Source organism: Thamnophis elegans, chromosome 1 (assembly GCF_009769535.1).
Source record: "Thamnophis elegans isolate rThaEle1 chromosome 1, rThaEle1.pri, whole genome shotgun sequence".
Classification (NCBI taxonomy): domain Eukaryota; kingdom Metazoa; phylum Chordata; class Lepidosauria; order Squamata; family Colubridae; genus Thamnophis; species Thamnophis elegans.
Window position 1 is genome coordinate 40716997 of NC_045541.1, and position 15985 is coordinate 40732981.

Consider the following 15985-nt stretch of genomic DNA (forward strand, 5'->3'; position numbering starts at 1 on the left):
ACACAAACACTTATTTTTCCAAATAACAAAAAAAAACCACATGCTCAAGGAAAGATTTAGGATCTCAGGTATCTTGCATCTTATCAAGAATCCTAGAAGAAGGTGCTATTTGAATGAACCAGAAAAAGCAGACAAGTTTCTCCTTTTAAGGGCTAATATATATTGAAGCTCCAATAATGAATAATATGCTTACTCAAGGAGCAAACCATATCTGAATATGGCAGATCGTCTTTCAGGATAAATAGGAATAGAATTATAGTATATATCCAATCACAATTATTTTGTCTGAATATTATTAGGACCACCCAAATGTCATTGGTTTCATCCCTAGATGTTCCGTAATCTAGATCAGTGTTTCTCAACCTTGGTAGCTTTAAGACGTGTGGACTTCAACTCCCAGAAATCTCAAGCCATCATGCTGTCTAGGTATTCTGGAGGTTGAAGTCCACACATCATAAAGTCGCAAAAGTTTTTTTTTTAACCCACAAGTGCAAAAATAGGTAGGAACTTTCTCTCCATTTGGAAATGGTTTTAAACAAGCACTCTATCTTTGTAATGCACAAAATGAAGAAAAATAGACAAAAAAATAACCCCCATTTTCAGTCCCACATTAGACTCAGGAGGTCTTTCCCAATTCCAGGATATTTAACTCAAGCATTCTCTCTCTCTCTCTCTCTCTCTCTCTCTCCTCTCCTCCTCTCTCCTCTCTCTCTCCCTCTCTCCTCCTCTCCTCCTCTCTCCTTCTCTCTCTCTCTCTCTCTCTCGTCTCTCTCTCTCTCTCTCTCTCCTCTCTCTCTCTCTCTCTCTCTCTCTCACACACACACACACACACACACCATTCCCAGGAAGAAATCCCACCAGGCTCAAGGTTTACTCACCTCCTTCCATCTTTCCGAGGTGGGTAAAATGAGGACCCAGATTGTTGGGGAATAGGCTGACTCTGTAAACTGTTAGAGAGGGCTGTAAAAGCACTATGAAGCGGTATATAAGTCTAAGTGCTATTGCTATAAGTCACTCTTTTCAGTGCTGTTTTAACTTTGAACTATGATAAAATGAACTGTTGTAGCAGGGGTGGCGTCAAAATTTTAGCAAGTGTTCTCTTCCAGTTGCTGGATGGGCGTGGCCATGGTGGCTGTGGTCTAGTCGGCCTCCTGCACCACAGTGCGGGGGTATTTTGCCCTCCCCAGGCTCTGGAGGCTTTCCTTGATCCTCTGGGAGGCCCTCTGGAGGCTGAAAACGGGCCTGTTCCTGGCCTTCCTGAACTCTCAGTAGGCCCGTTTTTTGCCCTCCCAAGCATCTATCCATGCCTTGCACTTACCTGCATCCAAAACAGGCCGTGTGGGGACTCCTGGGAGGGGCGGGGTAGGCAGGTCTAGTCAGGAGTGGGATTTGGGGTTCTACGAACTGCACAGAATCTTAGCTAGATTTTCTTCTTAACCCCTGCACCCCACCCCTGGTTGTAAGTTGAGAACTAGCTGTACTTTAGGAGAACTCAAGTCCTTTAAGTAAATTGTAACTGTAGAGGGCAGTGACATGGTTGCATTCATTAAACTGCTGGCTTCTTTCTTCTCTAATGAGGAAATAGTCAAAGCAGCACCTCCAAAGAACGTCTAATACAAGGGTCAGAAACTGTAAAAGGAAAAGAGGGAAGCCATCTCTCTGGGGGAGCCTTGCCACACAGAGCTCTCAGCCCATGTATATCTACGCAACTGATCCTTTGGGAGCAGGCTCAGGATGATTCATATTCTTAAATGGCATTTTGGGGGGTTCTTTCAGCACAGCTGAAAATGTACCGTCCGGCTGCATGCAGCACACCAAGCCCCAACCTCACAAGCCCGCTGTGTCAGCCATCAGGGCGGGGACATCTTTTACAAAATAAAGAGACATATTTCAAAATCAAGGGCTGGCAAGACAAAAGTAAAATTCCAAAAGCTTGCAAATCCTTTCCTTCTTTCCTTTTTTTTTTTTAAAAAAATTGGATTAATGATCCTATGTAGGAATGGGACCCCTTTGCTTCTTAATCCTACCAGGGGTGCAGCAGCTCCCGCTCTCAGCAAAGCAGTGGCAACTTTTTCTTCTTTAGATCAAACAAGAGCTAAAGTCTGGGAAGATTTAACTGCAGAATAAAAACAATACTTCCAGGAGGGAGGGGAGGGATAGAGGAGTGCAATGGAAATGTTAACCATCTGCAGGTCTGATTGCTTCTGCTCTTTTCTATTTATTTGATTTTTTGAATCGAGAGCATTGAAGCTGCCCTCCCTTCCTGTTGCGTACTCGTGGCTTCCAGCTTCTCAAGCTCTCATATGCATTGAGAAGAATCCCACCAAATGGAGTTGAAGATTCTGAAAATCTTTTTTTTCTGGAAGATAAAGAGCTGGCATCAAACGTATTCCCTACTTGCCTCCGTAGATGTCACATGGATGTGTCCCCCCCCCAAAAAAAATGCTTCTTCTGAACACTGGTGTAGGCTACCACCGTCTACCGACTTACTTAAAAATAAGCCTTAGAGTGTTGCTCGGCCAACAGGAGGATGTCATCAATGTGGGAAGAAAATGTTTTTTTTCTCTTTTCCTGTACAACTCCCCACCTCCTCCATATCTTCTCTGAAGGGTCACCACCCTTTTGGCGCAAATTTCAGTAAGGAAGTAAGCAATTGAAATCCATGAGAGTTATGTCCAAGGTAGGTGTGTAGGACATTACATCATACAAAATCATTTATTATTTCTGAAAGATTGTTTTTTTCTCCAAAAGAAATCCTCTTTAAATGAAAAAAATCAAATGACTTTTAATAATAATTCCTTGTCCTACTTTCAGTTTAGAGTGTATTTTAAATCATTTTTTCCAAGTGATTTGAGTAACAGTTTTTCTATTTATATATTTAGAAATAGGATGAATTACTCCATTCTTACTGTATTCTTAAATTTCTCTCAAAATATTTGTGAACTTCTCTCTGACAAGAACCCACATTTCAATAATTGTCCTGAATATATCCAAGCTTACTTCAAAATTCCTAAGGGGAAATGAAACATTTAATGTTATACTATCTTTTTTGGAAAAAAAATCAGTGATTAACAAATTTCTTGAATTATGTTTATCTGGATCTGCCATACCATTACCCTCCTTTCAGTGGAAATATCCAACTTTGCAAACTAAAGAAATAGAATCACCTCATAACTTTAACCTTACAACTGTCTACTGTTGACCCCACCCCATTCCTAAGAGGTCAGTAGGGCGACATAAGTGCACTAGTGTGCCTAATGTCCCTGTCCTACTTTGTTTGTATCCGTTTCCTGTGTTCTTATTCAAGTTTATTCTTATTCCTGTTATCTCGTACATGAATGACAAACTAAATAATAAAATAAATAGAGTCTGTCCTTTTTTCAGTGTCATTTTTATTCAAGCAAAGTTCGTTCTATCTCATTTCTTTCAGCATCTTGTGCATCATGTATAAAAGGCCAACACATTTTATTCAATGTTAGTATATATTTGGAAGATGATTTCATATATTGGTTTGGCTGTGTTGTTACATCTTGATTATTTGATGGAGTTGTTGTATGCAGATAGTCAGCTGTTTCATAACATCATGTGTGGCTGAGGTACTAGCTGTGTGCCCATAAATTGTTTTGTGTTGTAAACAACCTGGGGGAATGGGCTGTGTGATGACATCCTGAGCTCTAGTGTAGTGATATCCTGAGTCCTATGCTGCAACATCCTGGGAGGTTTGGCAGTGTTGTAACAGCAGCTCTGATCACACTTTGCTAGCACAAGCATGAAGCCGAAGGCACCAGCCTGAAGATGGGGAAGTGGGACCTCATCGAAATGTCCGTCAAGATACTCTTAATCTTACATGGGTAAAGACCCGAAATACGCCAAGATCTGCATACCTGTACCCGTGAAAATCTATGAAAACAATATCTTACCTCTATGAGTAGGAAACCTTCCTGCTGAGCAAGACCTATGAGAAGACTCGAAGTCCGAAGAGCCACCATCTCATGTGACCTCACATTCCTACGCCACCTGCCGAGACAAAACATGATCCCCCATATGCTTCCAACTAAAATTCCATTCTAAAACCTCAGCCACCGAAGGATCCTGAAAGAAATTAATTAGCCCTAATCAGAAACCAACTCCACAGAAAAGATTCCTACTCAGACCAAACCAACTGGGACCTACTCACTCTTAAATTCAAACTCAGCAACAAAATCTACCCAGCACTCTGGGACAAATCCAAACAACTAGCCCTCTGGAGAGCCGAAACAGAAACCTCCCACAAGACAGACACACCACTAACAAACTCCACAAACTAGAAAATACCAAAGCCCAGCCCCCTCCACAGCAACTCATGAAACAAACAGTACATAACATATCAGACAGGACCCTGACCTTAGCAGAAACCAACGCCCTTTCCAAAGGATTCACTTTGCAATCGCCCCCCAAACGCATCCCCACTGAAAATATCATATGCGGAGTTGAAGCTACCCTAACCAAAATCAACCCAGATGAAGCCAATAAAATCAGACTTGAAGTCACCAATGTCTCTGCTCCAGCATCCACCCAGAAGCAACTTACATAAGAAGAAACATAAAGCACTCACCAACTTGAGGAAAGACAACAACATAATGATTCTCCCAGCAGACAAAGGTAACGCCACTGTGGTGATGAACACATCTGACTACCAAGCCAAACTATCCAACCTACTCCAAGACCCCTCTTACAAACCTCTAAACACAGACCCACACCACCTACCGGGAAAAAACCACCAAATCCAAAATAAAAGCCTCTCCCATCAGTGATGAGATCCAGCAAAGAATCACCCCCAGAGAGAATCATCCAGATGCCCAAGCTCTATGGCTTTCCAAGATACACAAAGAAGGAACACCACTCAGACCCATAGTCAGCTACCATAGGCTCACCTCTACAGAATCTTGCCAAATGTCTTGCCAAACAACTCAGCCCTACACAGAATCCATCACCTCACACGTACAAAACTCACTCCACTTCATAGAAACAATAAAGACCAAAACCTACAACCCAGCGACCTACTCGTGAGCTTAATGTCATATCCCTCTTCACCCAAGTTCCTATAAAAGAAGCCTTGACAGCTATCCAGAACACAACCCCCCTAAATACATCTTGGACCTGACCAACCACTGCCTAACCAACACATACTTCATCCGTAATGGACAAAGATACAACAGATAGAAGGAGCACCCATGGGATCACCCCCTCTCACCCATCACTGCAAACTTATACATGGAACATTTTGAAACTAATGTCTTAGATAAATCTGAACACAAACCCAAACCTAAACTCTGGCTTAGATATGTTGATGACACTTTTGTGATTTGGCCACACAAGAAAGAAAAACTGGACAACTCCTCACACATCTCAACAGCCTACACCCCCAAAATACAATTCACTATGGAAATGGAAGCAAACAACCAACTTCCCTTTCTGGACATCCTAATCTACAAAAAACCCAATGGCTCCCTAGGACACACCATCTACCAGAAAAAAAACACATACCAACCGCTACTAAACACACAATCCCACCACCCTGCACAGATCAACTCTGTAGCCAAGACCCTCATCTCCAGAACCAAATGCCTAGCTGACAAAGATCACCTGAAAGCTGAATTACACACTCTCACAAATCTATTAATTGCCAATGGATTCCAAGAAACACATTACCAACCTAATCCAAAAGGAGACACCCCCCCAGAACTGAGACACAGAACAGGACAACGGCATCGCCCTCTTCCCTTACATCAAAGGCACCACAGATAAATCAGCAAAATTCTCCACAAATACAATATCAAGACAGCCTTCGGCACTGACCAAAAAATAGCCAACATCTTAAGAAACTCCAAAGACAAGATCCAGCTAGAAAACCAGGAATCTACGAAATACCATCAAAATCTGCCCAGCCACATACATTGGACAAACTAATAGGAGAATAAATGCACGCATCACAGAACACAAGAACGCAGTCAGAAAAGAAGAAAAAACTTCCTCCCCTTTCCAGCACCTTAAAGCAACAGGACATGAAATTGATTTTGAAGGAACCAATTAATCTCCAAAACTGAACACTTCAACAAGAGAATAATTATGGAAGTCCTTGAAATAGAGAAACACCCCCACAACATGAATAAACCTCCCACCTACCAGACATCTGGAAACTAGCCCTAGTCAACAAACAAGTCCCAGCCACGGAAAACCGACACCAGACCCAGAACAACATAGGATGCCACCACCAATCACCCTCACCAGACTCAACCCAAATCCATCCCATAGACGAAATGCAACCACCATCCAGAAGCCAAACCACGGCAGCATCACCAACTGCTGCATCCCCCTCTGACCTCCACACAAAGCAAACTGACACACGCCATGAACACATGGCCAGACTGCAAACTCAGAGCCAACCAAAGCTCAGGATGTTACATCACAGCCATCTGCTCAGGACATTACATCACAGAATTCAGGAGGTTACAACGCAAAGGCTCAGGATGTTACAACACAGCCAAGTTCCCAGGATGTTGCAGCACAGGACTTAGGATATCACTACACTAGAGCTTAGGATGTCATCACACAGACCACTACCCAGGTCATTACAACACAAAAGATTAATGGGCACACAGCTAGTACCTCAGCCACACAGGATGTTATGAAACAGCCGACTAATCTGCATACACAACTCCATCAAGTAATCAAGATGTAACAACACAGCCAACCAACCCGCTTACAGCAACAAAGACACACACACACACCAATATTTATAGAAAGATGGCAGCTCCGATCACGCTTTGCTCGCACAAGCACGAAGCCGAAGGCACCAACCTGAAGATGGCGAGTGGGACCTCGTCGAAACATTGCCAAGATACTCTCAATCTTACATGAGAAAAATTTCATTTCATTAGGGTTTGTTTGCAGCAAAACAAAGTCTTGTTCAGTGGCAAGGGATTGTGTGCATGTGCCCCCCCCAATCTAAGCCCCCATTTACAAAGAAAAGGGGCTGATCAAGGCAGATTTATCTCACTCTGATTCTTCATCAAGATAGAATGGCTAGATCCTTCATCATATCAAGGCAGAAGAAGCATTTCCTGCAGGCAAATCCCTGCCAATTTTCACGTCCTATTATTTTAGTAATGTATACGCTGCCTAATTTGTATTTTCAAAGTTTGGAGAGTAGGATATAGGGGGATGTGCAAGTCCCAGTTTCAATATTGGTTTGGAAAGTGTAAATTGATTTATATTAAAATTCTAATAAATCAAATTCTTAAACCATCCTAATTTGAAGCCATGAAATGTCTTCTGTACTCCATTCCTCTTGGTCCTGTTTTCACACTTCTACCTGTGGTCAGACTCGGATCACATTGAATTTGTTAAATATACAACTGATTCATGTATTATCCAAATTGTGTAGGACCTGAGTCCAGGTGGTTGGATTCCATAGTCATTCTGAACTTCAGAGTAATCACATTGTTCACAGAACTGATGTGATTCTTTTCCTTTCTAGAATTTCTCAATCCCCAAGGAGAAAGTAGGAGTGCTTGGGTCAGTCATTAAATTCTGAATTATGAGCAATTTCTACAGACTACAGATATTCATTAATATCCACTTTGCCACACAGCTACTCCTAGAAAGAAATGTACTGCACTAGAAACATATAGATCATCCTCCTGAATAATTGATCTAGCCTATGCACAGGGATTTCCTACATCAGCTCTTAAAGGAACTTCACCACCAATATTTTGGAAGACCTGGATTGCTTTAAATCAAATGCTACCTTTCAATAGCCTTGGAGCATGTGAAAACTCCAGCATTTAATATTGAAAAGATCTGAGGTTTACAATATCTATATGTCATCATTTACAGATTCCAAAACAGAAGTGGGTTGCTTCCAGTTCGGCCCCAAATTGGGTGAACCAGTAGTGGCGGTGGCAGGAGGCTCCGCCCACCCATCAAGACGATTCTGCGCATGAAGCATCGCAAGCGCGCAAGTGCGAGCAAACTGTTAGCATCAGGATTTGAAACCCACCTCTGTTCCAAAAGTGCTGGGTTTTGGTTCAAAACTCAATTCTCAAGGTTCAGATTCAGTCTTTGACAGATTTCTGAAAACAACATGGCTGTTTCCAGGTTTGTCCCATGCTGACTTTAGTGGCTTTCACCATTTTCCTTCCAGCCTTTGGCATCTAATTAACAAACTTCTCCATGCAAATCCCTTCCGCTTCAGGTTATTAAAAAGGACAGCAAATGCCCTTGCAGTCTGAGAGTTGCTTGATTTGACGCTGACAAATTCTATAGCCTAGGCATAGATGCCTTGGGGTCGCTTGCCTACTGGGTGGCATTTAATATGGTGCAGAAACTCTAGCAATGAACTCTTGGCTCCAGTTACCTGCATTCTTATTTGATTTGGCTTGCTGTCTGTGCTTTAGACTGTCTGGTTTCCGAAATGAGACTTTGTACCCAGACTCTCAACGCTTGATCTAGAGCCAGCTGAGTACCTTGATCTCAAGCTCTACCTCTGGATCCTGACATTTTCCTGTTCTAATTCAAGATTCCCCCCCCCCCCCCCGCCTGTGTGTTCAGTCCTGCCCTTTGATGTTTCCAAGCCACTATTTCCTTTGCCGTCACTTTTATCTCTGTCCTGGCACTCTTCCTCACAGCATCCTTTTCCCCAGATGGTCTCCATCTCCCCTTCAAAAGTGCCCAAAATATTCCAGTTTCCTCCTCTTGATCTTTGTACAGCAACACACATCTTCATCAGGATGAGCTGGAGTCCCAGTGTGTATGTTTCTTTTTCTTTGCGGTCTTCTTGTGTCTTTCTCCAAAATCTGTTGGAACCAGACAAAAGTCTCAGCTCTTTGTGCTATAAAGTGCACTCATCAGAATGATATCTATAACAAGCCAATAGAGGCAGGGGCCAAGAAAACTCTGTGAGATGTTTTGAATGTCACTACTAAGTATTGTCAGTAAGCCCAGTTTCCCTTTTCCCCTCCCGGAGATCTAAAGGGTGTCTTATGGAAAGCCTCCACTGATTCTGATGTTGGCTCTAGTGATCTGGCACTGATCACCTCCATACTGAGCAAGCCTTTACAGCAGTGTCAGGAGAAGCCTGTGCAGTGGAAAAAATGGTCATGCAAATGGGAAAGGAAAAAAAAGTGATGGGGGAAAAATCCCACTCCAGATTTATTTTAATTCAAATCCTATGATTTCTCGTAATGAATTCTATGACAACAAGGACCATATAAGTAGATAGCGCACACACATTGTCTGTTGTGCATAGGTAGAAAAATTCATTATGATTTGCTATAAAAAATTCCTTTCTCACTGCTATGGGTATTCTGCATCTTCCTTAATCTCATGTCCCCCACCAGCAGCCTGGGAATTTGAGGATTCTGCACAGTACCTTAGCTGTTCTGATGTTGTTCCTGGGTTTGAAGCCACTCTCCCAGCTTCAAAATTACAGTCTCAGATGCTCCTACCACCTGTGGAACCTCTTTAATCTTTACATTTCACATTACTTTTCACATTGGGGTTGAGACCTTCATAGTTTGTGAGGAGCTTCCAGGTTGACACCTTCCATGTTCTGCTTTGGTTAGCTTACTAAACAACAGGACATCTGAATGACTAGCAGGGCACACATGTTGATGGCATGGACCTTGTTCTTCCCATTGAGTTGGTTATTCAGATTCTGTCTTATCCTTTGATGTACTTGTATGTTTCTGTCTTACTTGCCTCCTTTTCACAGTTCCCACATGATTGTGGACCCCAAGATATTGTAGCTGTTTCTATGTCCAATGGTAGTTCCACCCACCCAGTCTTCAGTACCTTCCCTGTCTTCACTACCATCCAGCCACACCTTTCTAGTCTGAATGATATCCCAATAACCTCACTGTAGATTCATATTAGCTGGATCAGCAGCCTTTGATGTCATCCATGTAGAGGAAGTGGCTGATGGTAATTCCATTCTTGAGCCTGTATCTGTATCCAGGCCTTGTGATTATTTGGCTGAGGGGGTTCAGGTCTATGCAGAACAGTAGCAAGGTCAGTGGATCACCTTGGTGTATTCCACACTTGATGATCACTTGCGTGAGCTGTCTTAAATTGACTTCTAGTGTTGTTTTCCAGAATCTCATTGAGTTCCTGAGGAAGATCCTTAGTGTAGACTCTGTATAGTGCCAGGAATTCACAGATCCATATGTGCACTATGCCATAAATGTTCCTGTAGTCAATCCAGGCTGTGCTCAAATTGATCTGTCTAGAAGTTGTCTTGAGTGACTGCTATCTATGCAGTTGTTTATTTTGAGCCTCTGGAGTTGTTCTCAATGCTCTTTTGAGCTGTGCTCATATAGTGGCTGATATAGTCCTCTAACTAAGTGGCTATGATGCCTCATAGAACTTCCCATGTTGGGCTAGGCAGATATTTGACCAGCAGTTGGATGGTGCTATTTCCTTATGGAGGTGTTTCATGTTCAGCACTGTCCTTCCTTGTGTTAGTCTGCCTAGGTTAAGTCTACTGTTCATCTCTGCCTGCTAATGTTCATGCATTGCTTTTAAATTATTTAGCCAGTAGGTCTGCACCATGTCTAGGTCAGGTAATGTCAAGTTCTTCATGCTCTTGACTTGTTGAGGGATACCATCAGATGCTACTGTGATGGAGTAACTTTTCTGAGATTGCTATGATCTGATCTCCTTAATGCCACTTTGCACTAGTGTTTTGTATTTCTCCCATATGTTCTTCCATTACTTTTCAGTTTCTGCTGTTGGTGACTCTGCTATTACTGTGTTGTTGCAATGCAGTTGGATATGTATTTTTTGGAGAGCATGACATTTATTTTCTTGTCCTCTGCTTCTCTAGTGAATCTCCTTAGTCAGTGCTGTGAGTCTTTGTTTAGCAGTCTCTAAGGCAGGGGTATCAAAGTAGTAGCTCATGGGCCAGATATGTCATGCACAGGCCATGCCCACCCCAGCTCTGTAAAGGGAAAAAACATTGCAGAATGTCACATGACAGCAATGTGATCCCATGAGTTTGACATCCATGCTCTAGGTTTTAGATAAATTTAGGCCCTTGCATTTTTTTCAGCAATCAAATCTTATCCTTAATCTTCACATCCTTCTGTAGTTCCACCAGCTGAATAACTTCTTTCCATGTTGTCTTGATCTTATATATTTAGAATAGAATAGAATAGAATAATACAATTAGTATAGTACAGTATAGTATAGTATATATCATATATATCATATAATATCAAATAATATCATATAAATGTATGTATGCATGCATGCATGTATACATTTATGTATAGGCCGCTTGTCTCAGCCTTTGTCAAGGATGTGACACCACTATCTTTCTTTTCGTTCCCTTCTCTGATTTGTTTTCTTTGAGAACATTGTTCTGTCTTGTGATATTTCTTTTTTCTGGTTTTGTATAATTTTTTGTTCTTAAGTTTCCAAAAAACTGTAAACTACCCAGAGTCACTGGGAATCTGGCAGCATATACATTTAAGAAATCTCTATATTATGAAAGCTTTTGCCCATTTTTAATATTCTGAAAGAAAAAAACCCTCACATGTATACTGTGGCCAAAAACATAACATATCCTACAAGGACATGTCCATGAATATCCTGGAAAGAGTATGTTACTTTTCAAGAGCTGAATTCAGTTGAAAAGATAAGTTATTTTAATGTTAGTTTAAAACTGTGTTGTCTGATGCTTTTAACATTTTAAATTGGAAATAATATTTTATTCATTTCAAACCTATTGATCCAGATCTCATATTATTAATTTAATAGAACCCAATTGGTTTCAGAGAGCTTGTGACATGCAGAAAGAAGAGAGGGAAGAGGCAAACTACATCTTTTTTGCACAATTAAGTCTTATTGATTTTAGTCCAGGAAATGAACATGTAACAAGCTTACAGTCTTGATAATCGAAGTGGTGAGGGAGTGTTTGAAATAAATAAATGAGTATTTCTAAGTGTTCTGAGACGATTCAGATTTGTTAGGCACAATGTCACTGGAATATATGTGCTAATGTACTGTATTTAATTCCTTTCAGGAATCCTTTAAACCAAATTCAGATAGTCATCAAGTTATGACTGCAATGGAGTCTGCCCATGTGGGTCATAAACATGAGGGTTGTAAAATAGGTTGGTCACATACTGACCCAGTTTTATGACCTTTTTGTGGCAGTCATTAAGCAAACCTGCGGCTGTTAAGCAAACTCCTTGTCTGTCATTAACTGAGCCAATGACTTGATATGGGCATGTTTTTGCTGAAAACTGGAAATCAATGCTGGGTTTGGGCAAAACCATTTAAAATGTGGTCGTGGGGCCATGGGATACTGCAAACAGCCATAAATGTGGCTGTTTGCTACTGAAGCATCCAAAGTGTGATCACGTGACTATGAGGAAGGCCTGACCATTGGAAGTCCGGGTCATAAATACCTCCCCTGGTAGGTTAGTTAGAATGTCAAACAGTCACTAAGTAACCAATTGTAAGCTGAGGACTACCTGCATGTCATGCAGCTGCTTGGAAAAGTTACATGTGCTATGTCAAACCCTCATGTGCTATGTGTTATGTGCATATCCTTTCAAAGCCAGAACTTCATTCAGTCCCCAGATCTCCCTTTGAAGCACAGCCACTTAACTGTGGTTTTGTCATATTTCATTTGCAGCAGCAAACCCTTTTGGTGGAAGGCAAGGAACTACCAGTAGGAGAACCAGTAAGGTGTAGTGCACAGGGTATCAAACTCAATTTCATTGAGGGCCACATCAGGGTTGTGTTTGACCTCAGGGGGCAGGGGTGTTTGGGCAGGGGGAGCATGGCCAGCTCAACATCACTCATGTCAGGAGTGCCTGTGGTGGCCCGAGTATTTTGCCAGTGAAAAGTGGTTCCCAAGTTCTGTTTCAGTGCAATGGCCTCCTGCAACCCTCTGCCAGCAAAAATGGAGCTTGAGAGTGCCACCGCAGTCCTCCTGAGCTCTGTTTTCATTGGCAGAGGCACTACAGGCCGATCCTTCACTGTTTCCAGGGCAGCCCTGCAGCCAGATCTAAGCAACTTGCGGATCTGCCCCCTCTCCCCCGGCTTTGAGTTTGACACACCTGGTGTAGTGAATAAGGCACCAGGCTAGCAACCAGAGACTATAAGTTCTAGTCCTTGGGCCAGATATTCTCTCTCAATCCTGTGAAACACTGCAAACCACTTCAGAAAAATGTGTCAGGAAAACAGCAGGGATTAGTCCAGGCAGACACCACCACCACACACACACACACACCAAAAAACCCCCAACAAAACCCCAACCCCTGACCTGAAGAAAGACAAAAAAAAAGTGTGTGGGGGGGGAGGAAAATGGATCTAAGAGAGATCTTGAGTTTTGGCCCAGCAAGATGCCATCAGAAATGCAACCAAAGATCACCAGGCTGAGTGTAGAAGAGTAGCTCCTGTCTTTTGCAAAAACTCTTATTTTTTTAAAAAAAGCAGCCACTCTTGTGGGCCTTATTCTGGAGAGTGTGTATGTAAAAAAATAAATTCTTAGCTTTAGCTAGTCTGCACTCAAATTAGTCTCTACCAAAGCACGAGGAAATATATACAAGTGGGATTTAAAATTGAATTACCCAGAGTATAGAAGTGTATCAGAGAGCAGTTGAGTGACTATTTCTCTTTTTTTGAAATAACCAAATGGTGTACTGACATGCATTCCTGGGGAGTGGGTGGTCTCCTTCCCGTGAGCTTTGTGTAAATTTTAAATGGAAGCTAAATTTCTAAAAGAACAAAGCGAGAGGAAAGCTTTAATTTTCAGATGTCGTTGCTTTTGACGCTTTTGCAAGAGTCCCTTTGGTGTTGTCACTTCCAAATCACAGCCTAATGGTGGCATACTGTGTTGCAGTGTTGGTGAACAAAAGCTTTCTTTGAAAATATGTGTGTGAAAACATTGCAAACAAAACCAGGCTCCAGAGGCAGGATCAGATTGGCTCCTAGGAAGCCACCTGAGGTCCCCAGAGCTCAGCAGAAAAAAAAAAATCCCGGCCTTTCTTTCTGGCAATTTTATGGAATTGCCCACAACAAGGTAAGATACTTACAACCAAGAAAGAATGTCTATTGCTTATTGGCATCTGTTTCTTGCTCTGCTCTACTTTATTCAAGTGAGTACAGGGCATCGTATTATAGGCCCTGCTTTTTCAAGCAGCTCAAGATTACCTGTGAACTATCTAATTAGTGGAGGTTTCTGCATTCAAAAGAAGGCAGTATATTTAGAGGTAGGTGCTTAAAGTGTTGGATTAGGACTTCAGAGACCAAAGTTCAACCTTCAGCCATGGATGTATCCCCCCCCATTTTTTTAGCTTCACCTTCTTCATAGAGTCACTTTGAGGACAGAGCAGACAGTGCTAAAAATATCACTTCGGAATTCTGGACCTTGATTAGTTTCCACCCATTGCTTCTTGTCCTACCCTCAGGTGCTTTGGAGAATAGCTTGACTTCCTCTTCTTTGTGGCAGCCCCTGAGATATTGGAACACTGCTTCAATGTCTCCCTGGTCCTTCTTTTCATTAAACTAGACATACTCTGTTCCTGCAACCGTTCTTCATATGTTTAGATTTAGATTTTAGATTTTAGATTTTATTTGTGATTTATAGGCCTTTTCCCTGAGGGGACTCAGGGCGGCTTACAATTCATTGGGAGGGGGAGTGCAAGACAAAACAGAAGACAATACCGTGAATAAGAAAAAAAAAATAAAGCAATAAAACACAACTTTCATTCAACTTCGGGTGGGGGGCGAATTAGAATCTTATCCCATTCCTGACGGGATAGCCAGATCTTAAGGGCTGTGCGGAAGGTCTGGACAGTGGTGAGGGGCGAATCTCCATGGGGAGATCGTTCCAAAGGGTCGGAGCTGCTACTGAGAAGGCTCTCCTCGCGTAGTCGCCAGTCGGCACTGACTGGCGGATGGAAACTCGGAGGAGGCCTAATCTGTGCGATCTAATAGGGGCGAAGGGATGTAATCGGCAGGAGGCGGTCTCTCAAATTTTAGCCTTCAATCCCCTAATCAGCTTCATTGCTCTATATAATGAATATAAAGTTAATACAAATGAATACTGACCACTGTAATATTAGAACGGTGGTTTCAGACAGCTAAAACTTCTCATCAAAGCTGAATCTAGTTTTGTTTGTGTTCTGCAAGAGAAGTGTGCCTTACAGCCAATCTTCTATAAAATATGGCCCCTCACCATTATTAATTTGGGCCCTCTCTTTCGTTTGCCAGGTCACCCAAGAGGCAGTGGGTTCTCTGCTTCTTCTTCCCATCACTGATTATAAGCTTTGAGAGACCAGCTGAAAAGCTACAGCAAGCCTTGGCAGCAGCCAGTAGTATTGGTGACGTCTTGCCTTTCTTGTAACCAGCATTTCCTTTGGCTAACATCTGCTAACATTTGTCCATACCTGACTGTTTTTTTTTTAAAAAAAAACTGTAGACCTGGAATGATCTTTTAAATTAAGAATCTTAACAAAGCCAGATCTGTTTTATACTTGGGCAGCAAATCACTAGGAGGTACCAAAATTAATGCAATACAGTGACAAAATTTATAAAATGTCCCATCAAACTTACCCATCAAGAATTACATGAATTCTCATCAATTGTTTTGGCATTTTAGAATGCCCAGGGCAGAATGAAATGGGACCTGTTGGGATGAAAGACAGCTTAAGTACTGGAATGAGCTTTGATTTATATCCTTGGATTAATATGTTTAATACCTTGGTTGGATTTTAACTTCCATTTTGTAGAGATGTCATTTGTTATATACAGTTATATACAGCTGTAAATATCTATCTATGTATCTACCTACCTACCTACCTACCTACCTACCTACCTACCTACCTACCTACCTACCTACCTATCTTTCTATTATCTATCTAGAAACAATGTGTATGTCAGTGTTGAAATCGTCATAAATATATTAAATACAATTGAAAATATACTATAA